Source organism: Schistocerca cancellata, chromosome 3 (genome assembly GCF_023864275.1).
Source record: "Schistocerca cancellata isolate TAMUIC-IGC-003103 chromosome 3, iqSchCanc2.1, whole genome shotgun sequence".
In the NCBI taxonomy this organism is placed as follows: Eukaryota; Metazoa; Arthropoda; class Insecta; order Orthoptera; family Acrididae; genus Schistocerca; species Schistocerca cancellata.
Window position 1 is genome coordinate 61,618,260 of NC_064628.1, and position 16,532 is coordinate 61,634,791.

Consider the following 16,532-nt stretch of genomic DNA (forward strand, 5'->3'; position numbering starts at 1 on the left):
CCAAGAGATGAATACACTAAGCAGATTCAGAAGGATGTAGGTTGCATTAGGTACTGGGAGATGAAGAAGCTTGCACAGGATAGAGTAGCATGGAGAGCTGCATCAAACCAGTCTCAGGACTGAAGACCACAACAACAACAACAATTTTAGGTGAATAGCACTTAGTTGATGAAGCGTTGCAAGGTCTGGGTTGCGTTTTTCAGACCAAAGGGCATGATTCGAAACTGAAATAACCTGACTGGGGTGGTAATTGCTGTCTTCTCGATATCTTCAGGTACCGTGGGGATCTGGTGGTAGGCCCATTTGCAATCAATGACAGAGAACATGGTCACACCTGCGAAGGAACGGGTAAAGTCGGTAATGTTGGGTATGGGGTAGGTGTCCATTTGTGTTCGTGCATTTAGTCGATGGTAGTCTCCGCACATGCACCACGACCCATCTTTCTTGGGTGTCATATGTATGGGTGTAGACCAGCTACTGGCAGAGGATTCAATGATGCCAGAGCTTAGTAGTTCTGAAATCTGATTTTTAAGGTCAGAGAGGCACTCAGGACAAAGTCAACACGATTCACTGGAGATTGGGGGACCTGGCATGAGGCGAAGCTTGTGAACCATGCTGTTGGTGATGACAGAAATGTTTCCGGCGGTGCGGGAGGCAGTTTGTTTACAGTGTGTGGTGGACGGGTCAGGCGAGGTGTGGTCGTGGTGTTCGGAGCCACTCGGCGGATCCGACGGAAGCCGAGGCGGCAAAGTGTCCCAGGAGTCAACCCGACAAGATGGCCGCCAGCCTGAAGCAGTTGCACTGTGATCGGGTGAGCTCAGTAGAATTCGTGAGCCGTTAGTGAGTCCATTGTCCGAGGGTGCGGCCTGTGGCAGTACGGTTGCGGGTGAAACGCTTGGCACGATTGCACTGTTTGTGTTGTAAGTGGCAGCTATATGGCGGCGCGCAGGAGCCGAAGTTGCATAGTTTGAGGTGCTGTCCGCGAGTGGCAGGGTAGGAGCCGTCAGTTCAGGAACACATGACGCTCGTCGCACATGCACACTTGTGTCCGGCTGAGTATCAAACACTCCCATGTTAGGAGGATGTGGCCCTGTGGAACTGTCAGTACATGTTGTGGCAGTCTTGATAGCACTGGTATTAGGGGTAGTGGCAGGTAAACACATGTAAGCTCAATTGCTAGTTGCTTGACGTGAAGCGCTTTCCATATTGCTGCCTCAGTTGAGCATGCAAGCTGATGTAGAACTGTCTCTTTGGCTAGAGTGTACCAGGTAGACGAGTCTGAGGCATTGACCAGGTCAGCAGTCAAGTCCTCCTGGTTGTGCAGGTGGGTGATGAGGCACAGAAACCTGGTTGACTCGTCTAGTTGGTAATGGTCAAACCCTTCGTCGACAATTTTGAACCAGGATGTAGCTCTGTCTGGATTAAGCGGTGGCAGCATCGGTAAGCGTTGTAGAATGTTCGGAAGAACAAGTTGAGTTGAGTTCATCGTGGCACTGCCTGAATCGAGCTGTTGTTGCTGTAGTATTCGAAGAGAGTGTACCTCCAGGGGATGTGGCAATAACGGCTGTTCGGGTGGCAGCGTGAAGGTGACACATTGTGGTTGAGCGCGATCTGTCGCGACATGGAAGGCCGACGCGGATGAGGCACCGAGATGTGCTGAGAATGGTAGCGGAAGCTCAACTGGAGCCGGTGCGGGGGCGACAGGTGAGAAAACGTTCAAAGTTTGAGAATGCATGTTAGTCTGCGGAAAGCTTGATGTATGATCAGAGCCGGGGCCACCTGTGTTGCAGGGAGTCTGCGGAGGTGCGGGCTGTCCAGAAGCACAGTGTGGGAAATGATGTCGAACATGGGACGGCGTGTGTGAATGTTCACTGTTCATAGTCACTCCACTCAAAATGGTGTGCAGATAAGGTGAATGTCGCGGCACGAAACACTGAGGCATAGTGGTGGGATGGAGGTGGGGGTCAGGCACAGATAACTAGTAATTGTTCCTGTTGCAGGACGAGGTATCGAAGTAGGAAGGAATGTGCTGATGCTGAACTGAGGCAGGTGCAGGTGTGGTCAGATGCTGAGGAGGTTGACCTGTGGATGAAGCAGTTCCGGCCACGTGGCAGGTATCCGCGTGGTACTGCACGGATTTCGGCGTGGCAAATTGTTGTCCTGGTGGTAGTAGGTTGTCCGCCGAAGCATTTGCAGAAATCGACATTGGTCCCGCACTGCACGGAGATCCGTAAGAGGTAACTGCACAGTCTATGAGAATCGGCACATCTAGTGGGAAGAAAGACGTTTGATAGCCGAAGTCATGCGCACTCCTAACCTCACTTATTGTTGCAGGCTTGAAACCGTCCAGCGAAATCGGCGGAATCATCGAGTGAGAGGCATCATGTTGCAGTCCTGGTGGGTGTACATCACCCACAACATGATGCATGTTGATCACAAAATCCCGTATTAGGCGTTGGGCTGAAGTCATTGTTCGAATGCTGTGTCAATGTAATACACGCGAAGATAACTGATGCGGAGGTTGCGGAAACAGTAAAACGGTGAAAACGAAAGACATTACAACTCAGGGTCAACAATGAGGGATAAGTTTGGGTAGGTTACACTAAACAACACCTATTCAGCAGTAGTTCATTTATTCACCTAAATACATGCAAGGTTCACAAAGAACTGATCATGGCGGAACAGCCCAAAGACAATGCTGAGTCCAAAGACGATGCTCAGAGTCCAAAGACGAATGCATATCAATGCTGGTGTTGACCTCATCGGCGCCACACACTTATGAGACCTAGAAATTCTTATACAAAATTTAACATACCGCTTAAACCTTCCATTACCAGCACAAATACAGCATGACACAGAGCAAATTGTAAGCTTCCTACACAAATTTTAAAACTTTGTGTCCAAACATCAATGTATAATTTGAAGTAATCATTAAGGCACAAACATATTTAGAAAGAAGCTTGGATCACTAAAGCAGACCATTCTTTAACCTTCCAGTGCAAAAGTGTTATTATTTGCTGAAGAATTTGTGTATGATATTTTCATTTCAAACAAGAAAATTGTATATTTTTCTGTAAACTATGAAAAATAGTGTGTGTTATATGGCCAGTGCACATTAATATGTGGCAAATAATGTAAATTATTGTATAACTTTTTAAAAAAATATAAACTGATGGAAAATTCAGGATAAAATAATGACAATATTATGAAAAGAATAGATTGATACTCAATATAAAATGGAAATGTTCAGTTGCAGACAGGCACAACAAAAAGACTGCTAAAAAGTCTTTTTGTTGTGCCTGTCTGCAACTCAACATTTCCACTACACAATGAGTAGCAATCTATCCTTTTCATGACATGTTTATTAAAACTATATTTCAAAGTACGACTTAACATATTAGATGTAGAACAAATCAAATGATCTGAAGATGCTTTTTTATGAGTTGAATACTACACTGAACATTGATGCTGTAAACATCTGCCATCATTAAATTTTGTTATTTTAGTTATTAAAAAGCTGCTGTAAAAGTGATAGTTACTTAAAAGATATGTTTTAGTGCAGCAGTGGAAGCTTTAGTATACCAATTTTTACTTTAATTATCAAATATTGTCAATAGTCAGAGTTCCAAGAACAACAAAGCTAAGCATTTACTGCAGTATTGTCATTCTAAAGTGTCATTTGTATAATACAGTGGTAGCTTTTCATCGATCCAGATAATAGAACAAACAAAGTACATTGCTACATTTTCCTACAAAGTTTGTTTACTTTTTGTCTGTGTAGCAACCTGATCTAAATACATGCTATAGTGGCAGTGGCATACAGGGAACATCATCTTCTGTGGAAAATATTTAGTAATGTAATGTTTATCTAATTCAGTAATGTTCTTATATTACCTGCACAAGATTCTTCCATAAATGACATGGCAGTGTCACATGTTAGTAGTCTGTTACAAGATGAAACTGCACAAGGCATGAATCTGGATGTTGCTGTAGCTTGGTCAGACATGTAGGTCATGGGTTGGGGTGTCACTGAGGTGAAATTGGTGGGGAACTGAATGGGGAATTCAATGAGGCTGTTCCATGGAACTGTAGGCTCTGCAGAAAGAGACAAGAGGATCACTAAACAGGAGGTTAAGACTTGTGCCCTTCAGGCTGAATTAGATTACACAAAATTTGAACTAGAGTGGTTGAAGGTAGTAAAAGATTGTGGGAACTGGGTAAAGGCTAAAAGTGATGCCTGAAAGGGGAACAGCTCTTCAGCTTTTTTGTCTACATTTGAGCTCATGGTATAAAATGAATTTGACTTTTTACCTGAAGTAAAGAACCTCATCCAGCTGTAGGTCACAGTATGGTGCAGCAGACTTCTATCAAAGAAACAAAGACTAGGTCTGTACCAACAGAGAGAAGGAAGAAATGAGTCTTCTTGCTAGACAGTAGTCATGCCAGGGGTGTAGGTCAGATGGTACAGGTCATGTTAGGAACAGGGCACCAGGTCACAAGTATTGTGAAGCTGGCCTTAGCCAGATGACCGAGGATGAAGGGAATATGTCCAAAGATTCTGACAAAGAGGATCAGTTTATTATATAGGAAGTGGAACAGGGAACAGCTTGGCTGAAGACGGAAATTACAGCCTTAGATGTGACCTGGATGAAATAAGAATACTAACTACACCCACCTAATAGTGTGTTTTTGGAGGTCCTACAGAACCTGACCAGCTCTGGGTGAACACTGCTGTGGGCTCAGTGAACACTTGTGTATAACATGTTGTTTGTGACTGAAATGAAATGTCATATAAGTGCAGTGCTTGTTGGTACAAATACCAATTTGAGTCTTGGTGCAGCATGCAGTTTTAACCTACAAGTAAGTTTCATATCAGCACAAACTCCGCTGCAGAGTGAAAATTTCATTCAAATCAACATCATATAGTTAGGACACCAGTGCTAATCAAGTCTCAGATGGAACTGAACTTTTGTAAATGTTGAACTACTAATTCAAGAGGAGATATTGTAATTATGTGCATCAAGTGATGCTTTAATATTCAAAGAAAGTTGTAAATATTTGATACACTTCCATGGCAATGGATTGTGTATGGTAAAGTATACATTTTTATCATTCTTCCAAGAAAGTGAACCAATGTTTCATACATTGTAGTTCCAATCAGCCATCTCTCAGAGCAGTCAGTGAACCCACAGCTTCATCAGGTCATAAAAGTAGGCATAACACATGGAGAGGAAATAATAAATAGGGTGGAAACTTCAAAATTCTTGGGTGTCCACATTGACAAGAATTTAAAATGGAAAAAGCAGGTTTTGAAACTCCTAAAACAACTTAGTTCAGCCACATTTTCACTTGGAATCCATTCAAATCTTGGAGACAAAAATTAGTAAGTTGACATCATACAGTGTCACATAGAATAATGTTCTGGGGTAACTCATATTTAAGAAAGAAATTCTTCATTGTTCATTGTTCAAAAATGTGCTGTAAGAATGACATGTAGTGCTCATCAATGATCATCTTGTACACATCTGTTTAAGGAGGCGGACATTCTGACTACTGCTTCACGGTATATTTATCCTCCCATGAATGGCTTTTTTCTTTAATAATCCACTGCATTTTAAAAGGAACAAGGGTCAAGGATGTACATAATTACAATTCCGGAATGGAAAATGACATTAATTACTCCATTGTCTTTAGCGCATAAAGAGTGTAAAGGGACACTCTTCCTCTAGCATTACTTTTCCTCAACAGAAGTAATCAGTGCCAGGAATATTCAAATTTTGAATAGGTTAATATCATCTCAGCTGCTTTTCTAAAGGAATTTCATGTAAATTTGCACACAATGAATTATATTTCGAACTAAAGTCTGTAAAAAGAAATTACTTTATTTTCTTTATTACAGTTGATATGTACTATCTCTGAATTTACAGTTGAAATTATTTTCTTTTAGAAACATTTGAAATTACAAAATGTTTGGCAAACTTAAAATTTCTATTATTAATTACAAAATTTGGTACTATTTTATGCTTATTTCTGGATTCATTTATAAAATGATAATATAAATTAATAGAAATTCATTTGTAAACCCTTTGGAATATTGATATCACTGCCGAGTGAGTAGTAGTGGGCATGCCTCTGATGTGATTGGATGTGTTTTTGTGATGTGGAATAAAAATGTAATTTTAGTTTTTGTTAATGTGAAAATTCAAAGGACAGTGTGATACAGAAAAACTGAAAGAATAAAGTATAGTGTAGAAAACAAAAAAGCTGAACAGACTTACTTCAGAACTTATTATGTCAATGGAAATGATGAAACCTTTAATGTTAAAAATTTCAGCTTCAAGAAACAGCCCCTAAATGTGAAGAACTGGAGCCAACAACAAGAAAAGAAGATAACTAAAGTGTTTATATTAAATCTTACTCCTCTCGAAGCTAATTCAAAGAGTTAACCATAAAGACAGTGACAATCAACAAATGATGTGAAGGAAGGTTAGATTACAAGGGGTGCACAATCCTGCAACCAAAAGTTTTCATGTCTTACACAGTGATAGAAAATGCCTGACAGACATCAAAGTAAATCTGAAAATAAATGAAAATATTTCTCTTCGACAAATCCTTCCAATTCCAAGGAAGAACTTCTGTTGTTCTAATTTGTAAAAGGTTGCAGGTACAAATTACTAACTCACACTTGTCTTTCTGTCTTGGTCTTCTTCTTCTTTTTTCATGTATAGAGAAAAACTTATAAATGATCCAAATGTTGGAATTTTTTCAAAACAATTTGTGATGAAAATATAAAATGACTTGTTCCGTGTCATTATGATCTATCATGCAAATGATCCAAAGAACATGAAACTAACTAACAGCAAAAACAACAATTATTGACAAAATTATTTAATGGGATAGATAAAAAATCTACTCAGCAAGTGGCAGCAGAATGCACACATAAAAAACGCTTGTAATTGGCAAGCTTTCAGCCCTGTCAGTGGCTCCTTCTTCAGGCACAAGGGTTGAAAGGGAAGGAAAAGGGGTGAAGAAAAAGGACTGGAGAGGTCTAGGAAAAGGGGTAGTGTCTGGGAAAGACACCTAGAACCATGGACGAGGGGAGACTTACCATAGGGGATGAGAAGGAAAGACTCCTTCTCTCCTCTTTCAGGGGACTTACTGTAGAGGATGAGAAGAAAAGACTCCTTCTCTCCTCTTTCCTTCACATCTCATGCGGTAAGTCTCCCCTGACCTGTGGTTCTGGGTGACTTTACCAAAATCTACCCCTTTTCCTAAACCTCTCCAGTCCTTTTCCTTCACCCCTCTTCCTTCCCCTTCAACCCTTCTCCCTGAAGAAGAAGCCACTGATTCCAAATCTTGCAAATTACAACCCTTTTATGCATGTGTTGGTAAGCAGATTTTTTTTCTATCCTATTAAATAACTAACAGGGTGAAAAATGGGAAGAAATTTACTAAAGACACAAAGAGGTTGAGAAACTAATCCTTTCCTAAGAATATTCTTCCCACTCTATGAAGTCAGTTATTCTTTAAAATCGGCCAGAGACATTTAAAGTGGAAACCGTGATAAACAGTGGGTAGCATCTGAATCAAAATATAATGTAATAGGAAGAGAGAGAGCTTAATTTAAAGTAAAGGACTAGCTATAATCAACATATAAAAATACACAACAAACAATACTGCAAGGTTCAAACCCTTGGTTACTAAATAAATGAATTCTTCCTGACGGTAGCTGAAAACACAGGTTAAAAAAAAAAAAAAAAAAAAAAAAAAAAAAAAAAAAAAAAAAAAAAAAAAAAAAAAAAACATCTAATGCAGTTCCATAATCTTACATCTTACTTGGAGATGTTATTCATACTCCAAAGCCAGACATCACTTTTGCCAACTCATATGTTAGACAGATCACAAAAATCAATTGTGACTAAAAAAAGTAGTAATTATACTGATTATAATGGTATCTCAGTGACAGTACCAACATCTTGTGATAACTTGAAAGGGCCATCCTTGAGTTGCCTCTGTAATTGGTTGATGGGTCAAGATGTATTTCTTGAAAGACTGAAGTATGCAGTTGTAACACCAATACACAAAAATGGAAGTAAGCAACTGATGTCTAATTAATGACTGATCTCTCTTCTTCCTGTGTCATCAAACATTTTGGAGAATTAATATGGGAATTATTCTAGCTTTTGTGACTGCAGAAGAGAGGCCTCTAAAACTAAAAGACAACATTTATGCCTCCAGCAGAATGCTGAACATACTTTCTGAGAATAACATTTAACAATAATTTAGTTTGGCTTCCATGAATGTTTCCCTGTTGAAAAGGCAATATATGATCTCATGCACCCAATTCTAGTAGAATTAAACAATAATAATTACTGTGTTGACATTTTATGACATCTTGCAAAGACCTTTGATTGTGTTGATCATAAAATTCTTCAAGGGAAATTAAAATGTGATTAGTATGGCATTACAGGACCTTCAATTGCCTGGACTGAGTTATACCACAAGAATAGAAAACAGAGGACCACAACAGTATATGATACAAGATGACTAAGATTAAATTCAGTGTTGAGAAACATGGTGTACCTCAAGTTTTTGTGCCTGGTCCACTTCTGTTGTTGATCTACCTGGGATATTGGTGGACTCTTCAAAAACTGTAATGTTTACTGATGACCCACGTATATTGATAAAGGATCCAAACACTTGAGTAACAGACACTGCCAAGAAAATAATGGAACAGACTTTCAGTTGGTTTCATAGCCAACAGCTAAACTATTAATCTTACAGAACTCATATTATAAAGTTTCAGACAAATAAAAATGTCTTACAGTTACCAGGGGTAGAGATTAATGGATGTACACTGGATGGGGCTCCATGTGTGAAGTTCAGGGGTGTTTGGGTGGAGAATAAGCTGAAATGGCACCGTCGTGTGGATAAGCTAACCAAAAATCTGAGTCCTGCCTGCTTTCACCCAAAAATCTCTCTCACTGTGTTGGCCTGCAGACAGGATTGCTACCATATTTTTCATTCTTTCATGACTATCAGTTTCAGACCTGACACAAAATGCTGATTTAGTGTCAGGAGAATATGCTATTCCCATTCAGGCAGTTGCATATATATTCATTTATTCACTACATTCTGTAGGTCCGGTTGTGGAAGAGAACCTTCATGGATGTCAAACAAGTGAAACTATAAACTAAGAAAGTGACACAAATGTTTGAAATTCTATTAATAACTGTTGAACTCCTCCTAGCTGTTTGTGCAAACTAAAGCTACATTTATCTTTGTAAAACTAGCAGCAGAGCTACTAGAATGAAAAAAGCTGTTACCCTGTCAGTTATGATAGACTGAACAGCCATGAACTTGCAGGATTATACTTGCTTTGCAATCTAATAGTTATGTGCAATAACTATGCCTTCCATGTTCTTGTGGTTTGTGTGAAGTGAGTTTTTCTTATTTGCTCATACAGAGTTGAGAATGAGCTTAGCACATAACACTCTTAAGTTTTGTAGTTGATCACAGTAAATGATAACAGCCAGACAGTTGCAGGATAAAGATTTATTAAAATCCTTGACCACGGTTTCAATATATCTAAATAGACCTTCATCAGAAGTAAAATACACCTGAACAGGAAGACACCTTCATTAGCAAAAAATTTAATAAATCTTTATCCTGCAACTGTTTGGCTGTTATCATTTACTGTGAAGAATTCCAACAGTTTCTGTTTCAGCCATGTTTAAAATCTTGAGATTTTATAGTTGACATGTTTGTATAATCAGTAAACACTGTCAAGTTACTTTTTTTACACACAGGTGAAGGAATGCCACTGAAATATTATATATACAGTGGCAAAAGGTCAGATCACTGTTGGACTCCCATTCAGAGGATACTGTATTACATGATATGCTGTCTGAGACATATTGATCTGTCCTTTGATTTCTGTCTTTAACATGTGATTTCAAACCATTTAATTTGATTAATGATGTATATATAAAATAGCATTATACATCTGCAAGGTATCTTCATTACCAGGGTACAAATTACACATGAATAGGACTGCACTTGGTTCACAGTTAACATATTAAGCCTTTATCTCATAAAGACTCATATTCTATAATTTCAAACAACTAAAATGCTCTACTAGTACCGTAAGTAGACATTAATCATCATAAACTGAATGAAATACTGGGAGTTAAATTCCTTGGGATATAGCTAGATAATAAGTTAATAACGGGTCAGTCCACAGAGGAACTAATAAAAAAAACTCAGTTCAGCATGTTTTGTAATCAAAAGCGTCTCCCATTGTTTTAACATAAAGACAATACATTCACTGCCTATAGTGTTAGGAATTCATCTTCTTAGACAAAGTATCTAAACCAAATAAACTAATTATTCAGCAGAAATGAGTACTAAGAATATTGTGTAAAGTAAATAATTCCTCACTGCATTGTGATAGACCAAGATTCACCAGTTAAAATATATGATACACCTTTCTACTGAACAACATAGTACACAAATATCCTGTTAACCAGTAGAGGTGACACATTGCAAGATGCAGTTAATGAAACTACTTGTCATTTAGAATCGTAGTTTGAAGAAAATAGACTACTCATAAATACTAAAAAAACTGTAAGTATGAACTTCTGTATGAGACAAAATCTAACCCCCTTCAATGCAGTTATAGTTATCGGCAAAGATGACATTACGTACAAGCAGGACACCAAATTTCTTGGACTTACCATTAGTAACACACTAAATTGGAAACCACATATTGAGGCATTGTCACAAAAGCTCAGTAAAACCTGCTATCTATTACGATCATTAAAAGACACAGCTAGTGTAGATACCTTGAGGCTGGTGTACCGTGCCCTGTTTGAGTCTGTCTTGAGCTATGGCCTAATCTTCTGGAGAAAGAGCTCTGATTCTCTCACAGTTTTCAAGCTACAAAAACAAGTAGTAAGAATAATGAATTGCAAAAAAAAGAACTGAACACTGTAAACCACTATTTCAACAGCTAAAAATCCTGCCACTGTCATGCCTCTATATATTGGAACTAGCTTGTTTTACAGTACAGCACTTGGACGCCCTCGACAGAAATGCAGACCGCCACATGCATTACACCAGAAATAAAACACAGTTACAAATTATAGCCCACAACACAAAATTATATGCGAATGGGGTTAAATGTATGGGCATTAAAATATACAACCACCTCCCAACAGACATAAAAATAAGCAAACACCCAAAAATTATGAGATCTAAATTAAAGGAATTGCTACTAAATCACTGTTTCTATTCCTGTTATAACGTCAAGTTTAACACATATATTTCAGAACAACACAACACATGTAAGTCACAGAGTAAGTTGACAAGCAAGACATGTGTACAAGTTAGCATTCGAATGAGCACTGAGTCCCAGTCTAGCGGCTGCGGCTCGGCTGGCTGCTTAGTTGGCGCAGCTGCTGCATGGCTGGCAGACAGCGCTGCACGTAGAGGATGCGTGTAATTGCGCGGCAGCACTTTGAATGATCGGTGAGTCACAACACTTTTCTCCACTTTGAAATTGTTGCACTGGTCTTGATGGAGGTGTCCTGGAGATGGCTAACGTCCATAGACGTTGTTTGACTTGCCGTAAAGTCTCGAGGAGGAGGCTTCCCGTACGGATGGAAGTGTCCGCGATGATAACGGGTCGAGATGACAGGAGATGTAGGGGTCGAATCTGCTGGGGCCCCATGCACCAATCTGCCCATTGCAGCAAGTCCAGTTGATATGACAGGAGACATAGGCGATGTGTCGGCGTCCGTTGGAGGAGGAGGCGAGTAGATTAGATCTGACAGAGGATGGTCATCCGGTTTCTGCATGGGCACGTCTCCTGGTGGCGTCCGTTCTTGTGCTGGCATCGCGATGACGGTGAGAGGGCTGCGTTGTAAGTATTGAGAGATGCCAAGACCCCGAGCGTCAGGTAGAGCCAAAGGTGGTGTAGCGGCATTTGGAACAGGTGTTGCTGGCACACGAGGCCGCGAAGCTGGTCCGAATGACGCACTGCAACACCCGTGTCCGTCTGGATTTCATACAGGCGTCTGCCACGGTGTCTTAAGATGCGACCCAGGCTCCATTTTGGCTGTCTGCCATATCCCCGTACCCAGACGAGGTCATCGGTGGTGAACCGGCCAAGTGAAGGCACCCGCGGCCGTAATGTGGAAGGCCGCAGAAGATGAAGTAGCGTGCGGGGCTGTCGGCCATGTAAGAGCTCAGCCAGGCTGTGGTCGCCCATGGGGGTGAAATGGTAAGACGCCAGAAACTGGAGAAGCCCATCATCAGCAGCAGAAGAAGTCAGAAGTTTCCGCATCTGAGCCTTAAATGTGTGGACCAGTCGTTCAGCCTCACTGTTGGATTGTGGATGGAACGGCGGGGCCGTGACATGCATAACGCCGTGACGAGCACAAAAATCCGCAAATTCGGAAGAGGCAAATTGCGGACCATTATCAGTAACAAGAGTAGAGGGGAGGCCTTCCAAAGAAAAAATGCGGGTGAGAGCACTGGTGGTTGCCACAGTGGTAGGCGACGTGCAACGGACAATGAAAGGAAAGTTAGAGTTGGCGTCAATTACGAGGAGCCAATAAGTACCTAAAAAGGGTCCCGCAAAGTCAGCATGAATGTGCTCCCTGGGCTTCTCAGGCGAAGGCCACGGTGACAAAGATGACTTCGGGGCAGTGGCCTGTGATGCACAAGGGCCGCAGACAGCGACCATGTGTGCTATTTCAGAGTAGATACCAGTCCAGTACACATGACGGCGCGCCAGAGATTTTGTGCGAGACACACCCCAGTGCCATTAGTGAAGGCGGCGCAAGACCGAAGCACGCAAAGACGCAGGTACCACAACACGCGGCAAAGCATTGTCAGTGGAGAGGAGGATAACACCATCCCTAGCCGTGAGGCAGTAGCGCAAAGCATAGTAGTTCCGCAACGGATCAGAAGTCTTAGCGGACAGGCGATCTGGCCAACCCTTCTGAATACAGCGTAAAACCCAGGAGAGGGTAGGGTCAGAACCTGTAGCAGCCGCCAGCCTGTCCCCAGTGATGGGGAACCCGTCCACAACCCGCTGCTCGGCAACATCCAGGTGGAAACACAAAAGTTCGTCCCTATCGAATGCCTGATCAGGACCCATGGGAAGGCGAGACAAAGCATCAGCATTTGCATGTTGAGCCGTTGGCCGGAAATGAATCTCATAATTGAAATGAGACAAGTAAAGAGCTCAATGCTGGAGGCGGTGTGCAGCCTTGTCGGGAAGTGACGTTGATGGATGAAACAAGGAAACAAGTGGTTTGTGATCCGTAACAAGGTGAAATTTTGAGCCATAGAGAAAAACACCAAACTTATAAGAGCATAAATGATGGCCAAAGCTTCTTTCTCAATTTGAGAATACTTTTGTTGGGCATCTGTGAGCATTTTGGAGGCATAAGCAATGGGTTGTTCCGAACCGTCAGAAAAACGGTGCGCAAGGACTGCACCGACCTCGTATTGAGAGGCGTCTGTGGCAAGAACAAGATGTTGGCCAGGTTGATAAATAGCCAGGCATGGGGCCTGTTTCAGCATAGTCTTCAATTTCTGGAAAGCTGCTTCGCATGACGCGTACCAGTGAAAAGGCACATTTTTATGCAACAGGCGATGCAACGGCTGAGCCACCGAAGCCGCAGACGGTAAAAACTTGTGACAGTATGCTATTTTCCCCAAGAAGGCCTGCAGTTCCTTAACAGATGTAGGGTGAGGAAGGGCATCGATCGCAGCGACTGTTTGGTGAAACGGACGAATACCATCCCGAGAGAGTTGAAACCCCAAGTACGTGATAGATGCCTGAAAAAATTGTGATTTCTGAAGATTACACTTAAGACCGGTAGTCTGTAAGACATGAAAAAGTGTGCGGAGATTTTGAAGATGTTCTTCAGTGGTGGAGCCAGTGACAACAATGTCGTCCATGTAATTGATACACCCAGGGACAGGGAGCAATAATTGTTCCAAGAATCGCTGAAAGAGAGCAGGGGTGCTAGCAACCCCGAATGGCAAGCATTGGTATTGATAGAGGCCGAAAGGTGTGTTAAGGACCAGAAACTGCTGGGAAGATGCATCGAGAGGAAGTTGATGATAAGCTTCTGACAGGTCAATTTTAGAAAAATACTGGCCTCCAGCAAGTTTAGTGAACAGTTCTTCAGGACGGGGCATAGGGTAAGTGTCAATGAGGCATTGAGTATTTACAGTGGCTTTGAAATCACCACAGAGATGAATATCATCATTTGGCTTAGCAACGACAATGACAGGAGAGGACCACTCACTGGAAGTGACAGGAAGCAAGACCCCTGAAGTAGTGAGACGATCCAACTTCTGTTTTACCCGATCACGAAGGGCCACAGGAATGGGCCGAGCCCAAAAAAACTTAGGCCGAGCAGTGGGTTTGAGCGTGATATGAGCTTCAAAGTCGTTTGCACCACCTCACCCAGGAGAAAAAAGGGATGAAAATGTCATTGACAAGGAATCCAGTTGAGCATAAGGAATAGCATCAGAGACAATATTGACAGAGTCATCTATGGAGAACCCAAAAACGCGAAAGGCATCAAAACCAAAAAGATTTTCTGTGTTGCTCTGGTTGACCACAAATATGGGAACAGTGCGAACGACGGATTTGTAAGATACCTCACCATTAAACTGTCCCAAGAGAGAAATCTTCTGTTTCTTGTACGTCCGTAATTGCCGAGTGACAGGTGACAGGAGTGGAGAACCCAATTGAAGATACGTCTGAGAATTAATTGTAGTGGCAGCAGAACCGGTATCCACTTGCATGCGAACATCTCGACCAAGGATTTGGACAGTGAGGAATAACTTCCCTAAAAGGGAAGAAGTGCAATTGACAGACAACACAGAATCAGAATCAGCGTCATGTTCATGAACATCATGTATGCGGTCGGATTTGCAAACGGAAGACACATGACCTTTCTTTTTGCAATTGTGACACACAGCCCAACATTGGGGACAATCCTCGCGTGAATGTTTCGTAAAACACCGCGGACATGGAGGAAGTTGCCGGGGGTTTTGCTGCAGTTTCTTAGTGGGTTGTTTACGGCTAGGCTGAGGCTGCACGTGGGAGCGCACTGCGGCCACGTCGGCCGGCAGGGACGCGCCGCACACGTCGTCAACAGCGCACAGAGGTTGTATTTCCCCGACATCACCCCACGTCTCTATTTGCGCCCCAGTGGTGCGAGAAATTTCAAAAGACTGTGCAATGGAGAGAACTTCATCTAGAGTCAGATTTTCCAACTGAAGGGCACGTTGCCGAACTTCTATGTCGGGCGCCGACCGGATAATAGCATCCTGTATCATGGAATCAGCATAGGATTCTTTGTGAACGTCAGTAACACTTTCGACTGAGGCCGTGAAGTTCAGCAGCCCAAGCATGATAGGATTGATGTGGCTGTTTTTGACAACGATAAAAGGCAACATGAGGGGCTACCACATGTGTTTGCTTTTGAAAATAGACAGACAGAAGTGAGCACATTTCCGCAAAGGACAAAGACGCAGGATCCTTCAAAGGAGCAAATTGCGACAACAACTGATACATTTGAGGTGAAATCCAGGAAAGGAACAGAGACTTACATGGTTGTTTGTCCGTGACATGAAATGCCAAGAAGTGCTGTCGAAGACATTTTTCATAATCAGACCAGTCTTCTGCCATCTTGTCGTAAGGAGGGAAAGGAGGTATAGCCAACGACGAGAAATGCCCCGCATTTGACGCCGCGACGAAATCGCGAATCGCCGCTGTTAGAAGCGTTTTCTGTTCAAGGAGATTTTGCAATAATTGCTCGACAGTAGCCATGGAACCCTGTGGGTCAACGGTGAAAAGGAAAAGTCCACTACCTCGTCGCCAATTGTTATAACATCAAGTTTAACACATATATTTCAGAATGACACAACACATATAAGTCACAGAGTAAGTTGACAAGCAAGACATGTGTACAAGTTGGCATTCGAATGAGCACTGAGTCCCAGTCTAGCGGCCGCTGCTCGGCTGGCTGCTTAGGTGGCGCAGCTGCTGCATGGCTGACAGACAGCGCCGCACGTAGAGGACACGCGTAATTGCGCGGCGGCACTTTGAATGATCGGCGAGTCACAACAATTCCGTACATGAATTTCTTGAAACAAAATTTTAATTACTTGCAATAAGCTATTTATTCAGTTGTAGATGTTTCTACTTAGTAAGATAATTTAAGTATTGCATCTTATTTATATTCTGTCTGTATCTCAGATAGGCCTATGTATTCTGCTATGTGAACTATGTACCACAATATTTTAATACTTGTAATAAGCTGTCTATTCACTTGTAGATATTTCCACTTAGTAAGATAATTTAACTATTGTTTGTTACTCATGTTCTGTCTGTATCTCATATATGTATTCTGCTATGTGAACTATGTACCACAATATTTCAATTACTTGTAATAAGCTGTATATTCACTGGTAGATATTTCTACGTAGTAAGATAATTT